The following is a 14,199-nucleotide window of genomic DNA, read 5'->3' as shown; positions in this document are numbered from 1 at the left end:
TAAAAGTCCACTATACAAATCCACACCAGAAAACTTCACTATAGAGTTCTAACCAACTTAAAGTGTGCATGAAGCAGTCTTTTATAGTGGATTGTAATGAGGCAAGTATATGCAGGTGTATGGCTCACTGTGGTATCAGATGACGAGATCCGATGCTGTGTCTATGCAATGCTTGTTACGGAAATCTGTTGTTTAGTTTTACACTGTTTAAAATATGTTTGCGTTTATTTCTGATTGTGATTTATTATTCTGAGATACATTTGCATTGACTTTCTTATTTACCTTTTTATAAAACAAAAATGTCTGTTACTAAGAAGGTGTGGTGCAATTGTTCATTTAATTATGCTGATTAACACTTTAGGTTGCCACTAGTGCCTGTGTTGTGTTGTGTTGTATGTTTGTTACAATATGAAGAATAACTTAATGGTTAGATAAACCATCTGCCAACCGTAGGGTAATGAGTTTCAATCCAGAGTCATACCTGTATCTGTGTGAACTTTGTATATCCCCATGTTTCTGTGGGGTTACTCCAACATGTCACTTATAGAAGAGTATGCTAGTATATGTGTTGGTGTTTCCTCTGTCTATGGAGTATTGTATCGTGCATGTATATTTATGATTGCGAATTATTAACCGTTAAATTCACATCCACAGTTATTTACAATTCAAAATTACACATGACACATTTTTCATGTTGGACAACAAGAGAATGTGTGTGTGTATTTTTTTATTGTTTATCCTTAAACCTTCAAGTTGGCAGTAGTGCCTGTGTTGTGGTGTATGTTTTTTTTAGAGCACTATAAGCTTGGTTTATGTACTCACATTTATTTTTACCTAATAGCACTTTCAAACATGGTGCTTGACATTCAAATCTATATAATGCATGTAAGCCTCAATCAGCACATTGCCTTAGTGGTTAGAAAATCCACTTTTCATCAGAGGGGTATGAGTTCGATTCCTTACCCATTTTGTGGAATATGTCTGTATTGCATGTTGAAATTTGTGTGGAGCTACTACACAGACAAGCAGCTATTCCAGATAAAGTAAATCCAAACAAATAGAAAATATATACAGATTAAAGCAAAAAACACCTAAGTGCCAAAAAAAAGGCAGACCGCAAAAAATGACAAACAAATTAAAGACCAACTGTTAATATTATTACTATTATTATATTATACATCAATGATTTCCCATAGCAAAATATTTAAACTGTGCATCTACCAAGGATTTAGGGCTATAATATTTCATTGTATAATTATTGACATGAATAAAAATTATAAAAGAAAAAAAGTTTATTATGAAAGGAGATCATGCTCAGCTTTTCGTTCTAGTATATCATGCACGTTGGCTTAATGGTTAGACAATTCACCTTTCAATGGTGGGGTCCTGAGTTCAAATGCTCACTCACAGCCATATCTCTATGGAATTTGTATATCTTCCCCATGTGTGTGTGGATTTCCTATGTGTCCCTTATGGAAGAGTACGCATGGTTTAAGTTCGCACAATGTTACCAGTCTGTGAAAGCTTTGTTCAAATCCATCCAGTGGAAGCCTCAGAATAGGCTCCCTGGGTCAAATTTCTGCCCAGTATACACCAATGGGAGGTCCAATATGGACCCTAACCCCCTAAAATCCTTGCCAAGATTCAACTGGACCACCTCGCATTGGTTTAATCCCAATCGGTGCAGGGGTGTCAAAGATATTTACCAACCAACAAAGAAACAAACTTCTTCTTTTATATATATATATAGATGTTTTCCAAATCCATTCAGTGGAAGGTGAAGAACAGGCTCACCGGGGCAAAGTTCTGGCCAGGGTACACCAATTGGAGGTCTGACCAAGACCTCGATTATCTAATTTGTCGTCTGGGAAAAAATGTTACCAATCTGTGAAGTTATCGTCCAAATCCATCCAGTGGAAGGCTCAGAACAGGTTCCTTGGGTCAAAGTTCAGCCCAGCGTACATCAACAGGAAGTCCGATCGGGACCCGATACCTCCTAAAAGCTGGCCAGGATCCAACTGGTCCACGTTGACGTTGGCATCACGACAATCATGCAGGGGTGTCCGAATGTATAACTGGACAGACAAGCAAACCAAATCCATCCAGTGGAAGGCCCATAACAGGCTCCCTGGGTCAAAGGACAAGTCTGCATAAACCAATGGAATGTCCAACTGAGATCATAGCTCCCTAATATGTCTTCTGGGATCCAATATTACAAGTCTTACAAGTTGTTTTTCAAAACCACCCAGTGGAAGACTCAGAACAGGCTACTCGGATCAAAATTCTGTCGAGTGTACACCAACAAGAGGTCTGACCGGGACCCTGACCCCCTTAAAACCTGGCTAGGATCCAATTGGACCACCTTGCATTGGTTTCATCTAGAGATGCTCACTGACCCCCGTATTTTGGTTTTGGTTTTGCATCTGGATTACCCTCGGGATTTGGTTTTGGTTTGCTTTTTTTGACAAAATGATTTTTTTTGGGCGAAAATCACATAATTTAGCTATTATTTTGTACCTACATTATTATTAACCTCAATAACACTAATTTCCAGTCATTTCCAGTCAATTTTTAGCACCTCACAGGTCACAATATGATTTTCATATACTTTTGCCCAAAAGACTGTGGCTTAGCTCATCCCCAAATAGTTGCCAGTGTTCAGTGCTTCAACAGAAGTAATCAGCCTTGAATTTATTTTACAAAGTCCTCCACTCATATTGTATTGTGCCATAGCATTATTAATAGGCCTAGCAGTGTTCTTTAAAGTGTAGTGACAGTGTACTGTGCCATCGATATGAATTCACAACAGTCGAGAATAATTTAGGAGCACCAAGCAACTGCTGGCACCACTCATGATGATAGGAATCTGCTAAAGCCTATGTTAAAGACTGAGGTGCATAGTGTTTTTAAAGTGAGGTAAACCAAAATGTAAAAAAGCACAATTTTCCTTGGTAAATTAAAAAACACCTGTAATCAAGGCAAAGTTAACTGCAGAAAAAAAATTAATTGCCAACATGCCAATAAACACGCAGTGGCAAGGAAAGAGTCAGGCCTTTCTGTATGAGTGCTAGTTCTGCAACTTTCCTTGAGGCATCTTCTTGTTCAGTCATGATGATGCAAGACCTTGCATCACGTTGTCTTTGCGGTGTTCTTCCACAGTCCTAAAACAAACTAGTCGGTTAACTGGCTGCGTTTGTGTGTGTGTGTGTGTGTCTATGTTAGGATTTTAGACTGTAAGCTCCGAATGGGGTAGGGACTGATGTGAGCTAACATAACTTATAACTATATCTTATAACTCAGTAGAAGAAACCAATTATACCGCACTAGGACAATCCTATATTAACCAGGAGGTGGAATAAATGATAAGCTTTTTATAATACATCCATCTACCTGGAAATGGTGCACCCACACATATTACTGAATGTAAACATGGACAAAGAACAAGTATGTGTTTCTGAGGCACTCAAATGATAATTGAAATAATATAAAAAGTATCTAAAGTTTATTGGTATACATTAAATAATTTTATTAGGTAGTAATTAGAGTAGTGAAATATTAAAACTTGAAATGAAAAAAATAACCAAAATAAACAATAACTGGTAAAACTGGCAGACATGCTGCCAGAACGCGCTGACCCTCCTGTGATTAAATATAAGTTGTTAAAGGGTGCTAGACTTTAGTGATACACCAAAACACCTTGCATTTATTATATAATGGAAGGATTAATGCTCTTAATAGGTTAAATAAGTCTGAGTACTGATCGAAACTTTTAAGTTGTGTAATCAAAAAAGTATCTAGTACAGACTTTTAAGGACAGCAGGACTACATATATTAGATGAAAATACTGGGTGGATTTAACCAATCATAGATTTAGAGTAGTGTATATGCGAAGAAGGAAGTTATACAATCTCCCTCTAATATCGGAGCAACCTAAGTATGATGAGATAATATTGTGATAAATCACTACCGCTATCTCTGATAGTAGTGCTGTCTAAATGAATGAAATGCTCCGTAGTACACCCACTCTAATGCTATAAAGCTAAGTTTTGAATGATCTAGTGAGGTAGATTCAAGTATGTAGAGGATTGCCTCGCTAGGAGATACAGTATATAGAGTCCCTGTTAAACAGAATCGCTGTATTTGCTTATTAATACTAGTCCGTGGTTCCCCAATTGTATATATAAGTATGATAGAGATACACCACAGTAGACTAGAGGAACCGGCTAGAGCATAATTCGCTATTATAAAAAAAACCATGATGAATCTACCTAGTACCCACACTATAGATCTGATACAAGTAACAGAGGAGAGTCAGCGCGTGTAACGCCAACGCGCGTTTCACTGAACTCAGCTTTTTCAAGGCAAAAAAATCTTATAACTATCTACATAACTAACATAACTTATAACTATATCTTGTAACTATCTACATAACTTATTATGGTATCTGCTTAGTTCTCATCTCCTCTGTACAGCGCAGCACAATTACTGGCGCTATATAATTAGCTACTGCTGATGAGGATGATGACAGGGACGTGCAGGAGATGCTGTCTGTGGCTGGAAAAATTTCTGGACTTTACCGCCATTCTCCAAAAGCATGTAGGAGATTGCAGCAGCATGTACCCAAGTACGTCACATTTTTCAGAAATAGGCTACTCTGTGTATCAGCAGCTTTACTAAGAGGTATACAGCTGACAATCTGTTACAAAAAGCAAGGGATGTCATTGCAACATAGTTAATCATGCTTGGACTCTCCAGAGGATATGTGATTTCTGATAACGACACCAATATTGTTAGAGCATTGTAGTGGGGGGGGGGAATTCTATCACATTTCTTGTTTTGCTCACACAATCAACTTGGTGTTACAGAACTTTTAAAAAATGACAATAAAATGCAGGAGATGCTGTTTGTGTCCGGAAAAATTTAGGGTCATTTTCGGGTTTCATGCAACAGCATGTAGGAGAATGCAGCAGCTGCAAGAAGACTAGCATTTGAGGGGAATGCACTTTAGTCCAGCGAAGTAGTCACCTGCAAAGAGAGTGGAGACACGTTAGCGTGAGTCAAGTGATTGCCTTAATTATACTTTTTGAGAAGCAGCTAGAGAAATTTTAAGGATGAAATAAAAAGTAAATCTGCTAACTATATTGTAATTGTAGCTCTAGGACTTAATTTGCTTCCCCAGGATCCAAGAACTATCAACATATTGTAATGACATCTACTCATTCAGTCTGGCAACTGCTTCTCGGGAAAAAACTTAGCTTTCCCAAGACACCCAGTGGTGATGCAGATGAGTCAGCACAACACTTTGACATTTGCTCTGCTGTAACATAATTGGCCAAAAATCGTGACAGCTCTGCCATAAAATGAACTACAAATTCCATGAGTAAGGCCATTATCGGCAATTACATCAAAGTACACAGACTTCTATGATGATGGATTCCAGCCGGGATGAATTAGTATTGTTTGAGAAAGATGTTGTTATGAATCCCAGTGCATTCACAAAGAGCAACAGTAGTGTAAAGCAAAGTGTCTTTATTCAGGTAAATATATTAACAAAGATAAGTCAAATCCACGGATAACAGGTTCCAAAAGAGACCATATAGTAAAATGGCAGGAACAAGTATAATAAGTTTTACCCCAGTCCAGAAGGCACAAGGCTGTCCAGGAAAGCAGACAGAGTCCAGGGATAAAGCAGTGATCAGACAAACAAATCCAAATAGCCAGGCAGAGATCAAGCAAATTAGCGAGGTCCAGAAGTCTGTCCAAAAGGTCAGGGCAACACGCAGAATAGTGTGGTCCAAGGTACAGGCAAATGATTTGGGGTCTCAGGCAAGCAGGCAAGGTCCAACGTACAGGCAGGGGTCATACAGAGAAGTTCAGTCCAGCAGGTATATATTAAATAGCACAGGAGCAGGTTAGCAGCAGCCAGGAACAAACGGATGAACTGCACAAAGCACAACTAGAGGCAGGTACTTAAAGCAGTGCAACAGGTGCAGTTCTAATCAGGCATAATGCAAGGAGATTAACTCCTTAGGCATGTAGAAGAGTTCAGGAACAGAACAGCAGCCCATCTGGTGGTATGAGGCACTGCTGCTAGGTACAAACAACAGAGTTGTAACATAGCCCCCCCTTTAAGGAGCGGATTCCAGACGCTCCATACAAGCTCCCTTCATGTCTTCCTCCTCTTCTTTTTCTTTTTATGGGATCTTCCTGAAGATCCAAATGGGCTCTTCTCCAAAGGAGTACAAAGAAGACCCAATTCCTCAAAAGCAAAAGAAGAATTGGCAAGTTCGTCCACTAAGTCTTTTGTATCTTCAACAAATTCACTTTCAGAGTCTGAGTCCCAGCCAAGGGTCGGGATAGGACCTTTTATTCTATTAGAAGATGGTGGTATGCCCAAAAAGCCAGTCACCAAGGTTGATGCTTGTTGAGACTGAGGTAGCATAGAGAGACCCCGATCAGGTGACTTTACTGGAGGTGGAAGATATTTCTGACAGACTGCATTTACAAAGTCCATGGTGTTGTGGGTAATGGGATCATCAGAATTAAGAAGGGAAAAAGCCCAAGTCTGTGGCTCCCCTCTGAAATTTATGATAATCGTACCAACTTTGTTAAATTGGTCAGAGAAATATATTGGAAATTCTTCAAATTGCTTCATACAAGCTTGAAGGACTAAAGAAAATTGTTTCAGGTCTCCGTCAAAGAAGGCTGGAGGAGGGTCTGAAGATTCTGAAGAAGCTTTTGGGCATTCAGGCTCAATAGCAGACTCTGAAGAGTTCCCAGCTTGTGCAGCAGTCTCTGGAGAGTCCCTGGCTGGGACGGTCGAGCAGAAGTCCCCGGCTGGGACGGCAAGTTGGGCACACTTGACAGGAAGCCCGGACTGGGCACAGCACTCCAACTGGATAGCACTGTGTGATGCCTCAGAGCAGACAGCACTGTGAGATGCCTCAGAGCAGACAGCACTGTGAGATGCCTCAGAGCAGACAGCACTGTGAGATGCCTCAGAGCAGACAGCACTGTGAGATGCCTCAGAGCAGACAGCACTGTGAGATGCCTCAGAGCAGACAGCACTGTGAGATGCCTCAGAGCAGACAGCACTGTGAGATGCCCCAGAGCAGACAGCACTTTGAGATGCCCCAGAGCAGACAGCACTATGAGATGCCTCAGAGCAGACAGCACCAAGTGGCAACTCGGGCTGAACCGCATGGACAGGCAACTCGGGCTGAACCGCATGGACAGGCAACTCGGGCTGAACCGCATGGACAGGCAACTCGGGAGGGGACTGGAGGGACAAGGCCCTTTCTGGAACGGGCTAGAGGGACAGGGCCCTCTCTGGAACAGGCTAGAGGGACAGGGCCCTCTCTGGAATGGGCTGGAGGGACAGCGCCCTCCCTGGAGCAGACTTGAAGGGCAGCGTCCCCTCTGGAGCAGAATTGAAGGGCAGCGCCCCCTCTAGAGCTGAAGACCTGGGAGCAGAGGCAGCGGCTGAAGACCTGGGAGTAGAGGCAGCGGCTGAAGACCCGGGAGCAGAGGCAGCGGCTGAAGACCCGGGAGTAGAGGCAGCAGCTGAATACCCAGGAGCAGAGGCAGCGGCTGAAGACCTGGGAGTAGAGGCAGCGGCTGAAGACCCGGGAGTAGAGGCAGCGGACTCAGGACCGGACACAGCAGACTCAGGACCGGACACAGCGGACTCAGGACCGGACACAGCGGACTGAGGACCGGACACAGCGGACTGAGGACCAGACACAGCGGCAGGAGACTCAGTGCTGGTGGTAGCTGGAACTGGCACCGCAGGACAGGCGGCAACTGGAACTGACACCGCAGGACAGGCGGCAACTGGAACTGACACCGCAGGACAGGCGGAAACTGGAACTGGCACCGCAGGACAGGCGGAAACTGGAACTGGCACCGCAGGACAGGCGGTAACTGGAACTGGCAGATTAGGCTGAAGTAAAGCAACAGGAGGTGACATGCAGAACAATCCAGGGTCTGGGGAGGAGCACACTGAAGGCTGCTCAATAGGATGTTGTGGTCTGCGGAGCGGACAGCTTTGTAAGAAATGTTCGCCACTGATGCAGTAGAGGCATAGTTTACCAATCCTTCTGCGCCATCGTTCCTCCTCAGTGAGAGGGGGACGCAGGTAGCTTGGTCGTTTAGAATCCCTAATGGTAGGGACCGCTGGCATTACCATAGATGCAGCACCAATGTCAGAAAAAGTTCTTGGAGGATTCTCTGCGGTCTGCATGCTTTCATTAGAGGAATTTGTTGCTTTAAGATCAGAATTAGTGTTGAAACTATTTAACACAGCAGCAGGAAGGGTTTTAAGCAGTTCTTGGAGTAAAGTGGAAACCTGTATGATTTGGTAACGGAGCTGAACAATGTCCATTTGCAGCATTTGTAATTGTGGATTTACTGACATGTCTAATAGCCAAACAGAGTTCAATATAAAAACACTAGGAATTCCAGGACTAAGGCAGAAGGCGTGCAATCAGCAGGCCCAGATTTTATGGCAGTTCATCATGTTATGAATCCCAGTGCATTCACGAAGAGCAACAGTAGTGTAATTCAAAGTGTCTTTATTCAGGTAAATATATTAACAAAGAAAAGTCAAATCCATGGATAACAGGTTCCAAAAGAGACCGTATAGTAAAATGGCAGGAACAAGTATAATAAGTTTTACTCCAGTCCAGAAGGCACAAGGCTGTCCAGGAAAGCAGACAGAGTCCAGGGATAAAGCAGTGATCAGACAAACAAATCCAAATAGCCAGGCAGAGATCAAGCAAATTAGCGAGGTCCAGAAGTCTGTCCAAAAGGTCAGGGCAACAAGCAGAATAGCATGGTCCAAGGTACAGGCAAATGATTCGGGGTCTCAGGCATGCAGGCAAGGTCCAAGGTACAGGCAGGTGTCATATACAGAAGTTCAGTCCAGCAGGTATATATCAAATAGCACAGGAGCAGGTTAGCAGCAGCCAGGAACAAACAGATGTACTGCACAGAGCACAGCTAGAGGCAGGTACTTAAAGCAGTGCAACAGGTGCAGTTCTAATCAGGCATAATGCAAGGAGATTATCTCCTTCAGGCACGTAGAAGAGTTCAGGAACAGAACAGCAGCCCCTCTGGTGGTATGAGGCACTGCTGCTAGGTACAAACAACAGACAGAGTTGTAACAGATGTACACACAGATGAGAGTGATTATGATGACAGTGTAGATTGCAGCAGGTGCTGAAAGCTAGCTAAGAGAAGGGAGCTACCTAATGCTGGTATGCCAGGTAATATTTTGGGTAGAATGGCATGTTGGCAATTTTATGTTTTTCTACAGTAAACTTTCACCTTTTCAGAGAGTTTTTTTTTCTTTAAACAGGTACAAGATTTGTATTTACATTTTTGTTTCCCTGACTTAAAAACACTATGCACTTGAACATAGACTTTAGCATATGAGGTAGAGGAATTAGTATCATTGTGACTGAGACTGGAGAGTGACAACAACAATGTCACCCCTCCTGTTTCTGTATGAGCTATGGCACAGTACAATGTCACTGGAGACTTTGAAGAACTCTGACAGCCCTATTATTACAATTTCTGTTTCAGCACTGAACCCTGCCACCTCTCCTGTTTCTGAGTGAGCTATGGTACAATAAAATATAACTGCAGATTTAGACCAAGCCAGGCAGGCCTACAATTTCTATTTCAGCTATTTCAATTAGCAATGGAGCAATGGAGCTCGTCTCTTTGGGTGTTACCTATATAATGCAGTAGACTTTGACTGCAAATTCAACAGACAAGCCTGCTTGTCTTCCTCTTTATCAATGACTCTTAGCAATTGAGCACTCGTCTTTGGCGTATATTAGACCCTACACTTATTAGTACAAATTCAGAAAAATGCCTGCAAGGACTTGTAGATTACTATTTCAGCAATGACCAAATGACCAAAGCAGCTCTTCATAAACGGTGTATATTAGACCCTACACTTTGTAGTGCAAATTCAGAAAAAAAGAGTGTGATGACTGGTATATTAGGATTTCAGCAATGAGAAATTCTGCTCTTCTACAAGGGTGTATATCAGACCCTACACTTTATAGTGCAAATTCAGAAAAAAAAGAGTTCAATAACTGGTATATTTGGATTTCAGCAATGAGAAATTCAGCAATGGAGCTTTCTCTAACACTGCTACCACCCTCCTCTTTCTCTTCAATCACTCTTCCTGCCAAACTGCTCTATACTCTGTCCTACCCCTCCTCTGTCCCTCTCTCAAATGGTGCTAGATCGTGGTGGAGGGCGGTATTTATAGATTCCAAAACCCCCAAGATCCGACAACGTCTCAATGACATTTGCATCATTTTGGAATCCGATTATAAACGAGAGTGCATGGTACTCGGAACCCCAAAGTTCGGGTGGGTTCGGTTTTCACGAAACCGAGCCCGCCCATCTCTAGTTTCATCTCAATCGGTGCAGAGGTGTCCGAATGCAAACAAACCAAATAATCCAATGGAGGGCCCAGGACAGTTTCCTTAGGTCAAACGTCTGGCCAGCATACACCAACAAAAAGTGAGACTAAGACCTTAAACCCCTTAAAATCTGGCCGAGTTACAACTGGACCACCTCGCATTGGTTTAATCTGAATAGGTGCAGGGGTGTCGAACATATTCATCTTTAAGCAAACAAAATTCTTCTTCCAAATTTTCATAATTGAGGCTAAAGTCTGCAGCAAGTTGGCTGGCTAAAAAAAATAATGGCAAAAATAAATGGTACGAAAAGATGCAGTCCCTAGTAGCACAGCAGTGTACATAAAGTATCTGCATGTGGTTGTTGAATGTTGCAAATGACAGTCTTGAGATTTTCCAACAGATTGACACTGATAACAATAATAAGAGGTCATTAGATGGTCATTGGCATCAGTAGGACTTTTGACAAGTAGATAAATGAAGGTGGGCTGCACCCATAATGAAAAGGTTCAAAGACTATGCACACAATAAATTTGGAACAAAATAGTGCATCCATCAAAGATACTGATGCTGTGCAAACAGGTATAGGTCCTATATTTTCTACTGAAGGCTTGTTGATTATGTTAGATTGTTTGCATAGTTTTTTGAGAATGTTTTTCATGTTTTCTAACTATTTGTCCAGTTTGAGATTAAAATGCCAATCTCAATTTGTCCTTTTGATTAAGATCAAGTGTAGTATCTGACCTTGTATGGTTGGTTCAGAACACCCTGAAAGGGCGGGTCTCCTTGCTCTAATGCCGGAAGGCCGATAGTGTTTGGAGCACGAGGTGTCTGTTCCTTTGGCAGACAGGGCCCGGAGGTGACCTGAAAATGCAATGGTTTTGGGACTGGAACCTTGCACAATGTACTTGTTTTCCCAGTATTATTTTTATTTCTTGGTCCTGGCCTTTTTGATGGATCAGAAAATATTTTAAAACCACCAGGCATTAGGCTGGGTCTATGGGTGCTACCGGCACCTGGACCTGCAATGGCTGCATTAGTGAATGAGACCAGGGGCTAAATGTATCAAGGTGCGATTTTGCAAATCCAACGATTTTCTCGGGAGAGTTGAAACTCGCAGATGTATGAAGCTGAGATTTCATGCAAAATCGCCAGAGTTGTGCTTCTGTCAAAATCGCTATTTGCAAAGTCGCCAGAGATCAAACTCCCAACTGTTTACCACTACAGCTATACAAGTCTCCAATGTATGAAGCTGCGAGTTAGCAAACTCAGGAGAGTTTGCTTGAAAACACGTCAGATACAACACGCTGCTTGATAAAAGCGTGTTGTAAAAACACATCACTGTTACACTGCCCTGGCAGTGTTAAAATGGTAAAGAATAGAAGAAATATTTTTTTTTTTTAAAAAAAGCGTGAGGTCCCCCCCCTCTATTCCAGCTTAACCCTAGTGCTGACTACTGCTGGTTCCGTGAAAATCGGGGAAAAATTTTGTGTGGGGTCCCCCCGATTTTCACTTAACCAGCACTAGGCAAACCAGCCAGGGTTGGCGGCACTATAGCAGTGGGACACGCAGCAGGGGTACCCCTGCCATAATGACTAACCAACCCTAGACTGTTCAGCGCTGGGCTGGATTCCCTAGGGAGTGGGGTCCGCCGAAAAAAATGAGCGGACCTTCCCCTAGAGAGAACCAGCCCAGTGCTGATAACACTAGGGCTCTTCCTACTACCCCTGGGCTTGGGCAGTAAGGTAATAATGGCGATAAAGATTAAAAATAATAAATGGATGCCATTTTGTATTGTGGAACTACAAGTGCCAGCCAGCCAGGTTGCCCAAAATAGTGGGGGCATGCTGCTGCTTGTATAACTTCAAGCACCAGCATACCCACGGCAGCCAGGGAATGTTGGCACTTTGAGAACCATAAGTGCCAACATGTCCTGACATCCCTGGCTAGCTGGGACGTGTAGTTCCACAAAAAAAAAATGTTAAAAAAACCATAACACCCTGGTAAATACCACATACATTTACTAAAAATAAAAAACCCACAATAAACACAGTAACCACCCTCATGTACACCATATACATGTATTAAAAATAATAACACCCAAAATACTCACCAATGAAGTCTTCTTTCTGGTCCAAAATGTCCTTGCTTGCCCCAGTCCCACATTATTTATACCTTCCAAATGTCCAGGCTTTAAAAATGTCCAAAATAAATTATAGATACAATTGTCCGGCTTGCCCCAGTCCCACATTAATTATACCATCCAAATGTTTTTGCTTGAAAAATCTCTTCTGGCCTTTGCTCAGGAGTGGCCCCTTGTTGATTGTAGTCTTCTTTTCTTCGGGCAGAAGAACCCCATATTTGTACATCCCGACTCTTTAGTGTTGCTTGCAGAAAAACAAAAAAGCTGGAGCCGCCGCAAACACTTCCTAGGAGGCCCGTTATGCAATGGGTGCACAAGGTCTATGTACTGTATTATGTGATTTTCCCACACTATTGGGGAAATCACCTAATATTGTAAATAGAGCTTACGCAAGTAGCGTAGTTCATTGCGCATACACTACGCTACTTGCATAAGCTCTATTTACAGTATTAGTTGATTTCCCCAATAGTGTGGGAAAATCACATAATACAGAACATAGACTTTGCGCAATGAACGTAAGTTCAATGTGCAAAGTTTATGTACTGTATTATGTGATTATACAGTAATCCTACTAGGTAGGAGGTGTTTGCGGCGGCTCCAGATTTTTTTGTTTTTCTGCAAGCAACACTAAAGAGTCAGGATGTACAAATATGGGGCCCTTCTGGCCGAAGAAAAGAAAACTACAATCAACAAGGGGCCACTCCTGAGCGAAGGCCAGAAGAGATTTTTCAAGCAAAAACTTTTGGATGGTATAATTAATGTGGGACTGGGGCAAGCCGGACAATTGTATCTATAATTTATTTTGGACATTTTTCAAGCCTGGACATTTGGAAGGTATAAATAATGTGGGACTGGGGCAAGCAAGGACATTTTGGACCAGAAAGAAGACTTCATTGGTGAGTATTTTGGGTGTTATTATTTTTAATAAATATATATGGTGTACATGAGGGTGGTTACTGTGTTTATTGTGGGTTTTTTATTTTTATTAAATGTATGTGGTATTTACCAGAATGTTGTGGTTTTTTTTAACATTTTTTTTGTGGAACTAGAGGTCCCAGACAGCCAGGGATGTCAGGGCATGTTGGCACTTGTGGTTCTCCAAGTGCCAACATGCCCTGGCTGCCGTGGGTATGCTGGTGCTTGTAGGTATACAAGCAGCAGCATGCCCACACTATTTTGGGCAACCTGGCTGGCTGGCACTTGTAGTTCCACAAAACAAAATGGCATCCATTTATTATTTTTAATCTTTATCGCCGTTATTACCTTACTACCCAAGCCCAGGGGTAGTAGGAAGAGCCCTAGTGCTATCAGCACTGGGCTGGTTCTCTCTAGGGGGGGCCCGCTCATTTTTTTCGGTGGACCCCACTCCCTAGGGAATCCAGCCCAGCGCTGAACAGTCTAGGGTTGGTTAGTCCTTATGGCAGGGGTACCCCTGCTGCGTGTCCCACTGCTATAGTGCCGTCAACCCTGGCTGGTTTGCCTAGTGCTCGTTAAGTGAAAATCGGGGGGACCCCACGTAAAATTTTTCCCTGATTTTCACGGAACCAGCAGCAGTCAGGCAGCACTAGGGTTAAGCTGGAATAGAGGGGGGACCTCATGCTTTTTTTACAAAAAATC

This window comes from Mixophyes fleayi, chromosome 6 (genome assembly GCF_038048845.1).
Source record: "Mixophyes fleayi isolate aMixFle1 chromosome 6, aMixFle1.hap1, whole genome shotgun sequence".
NCBI lineage: Eukaryota > Metazoa > Chordata > Amphibia > Anura > Limnodynastidae > Mixophyes > Mixophyes fleayi.
Note: the sequence above shows the minus strand (reverse complement) of the source record.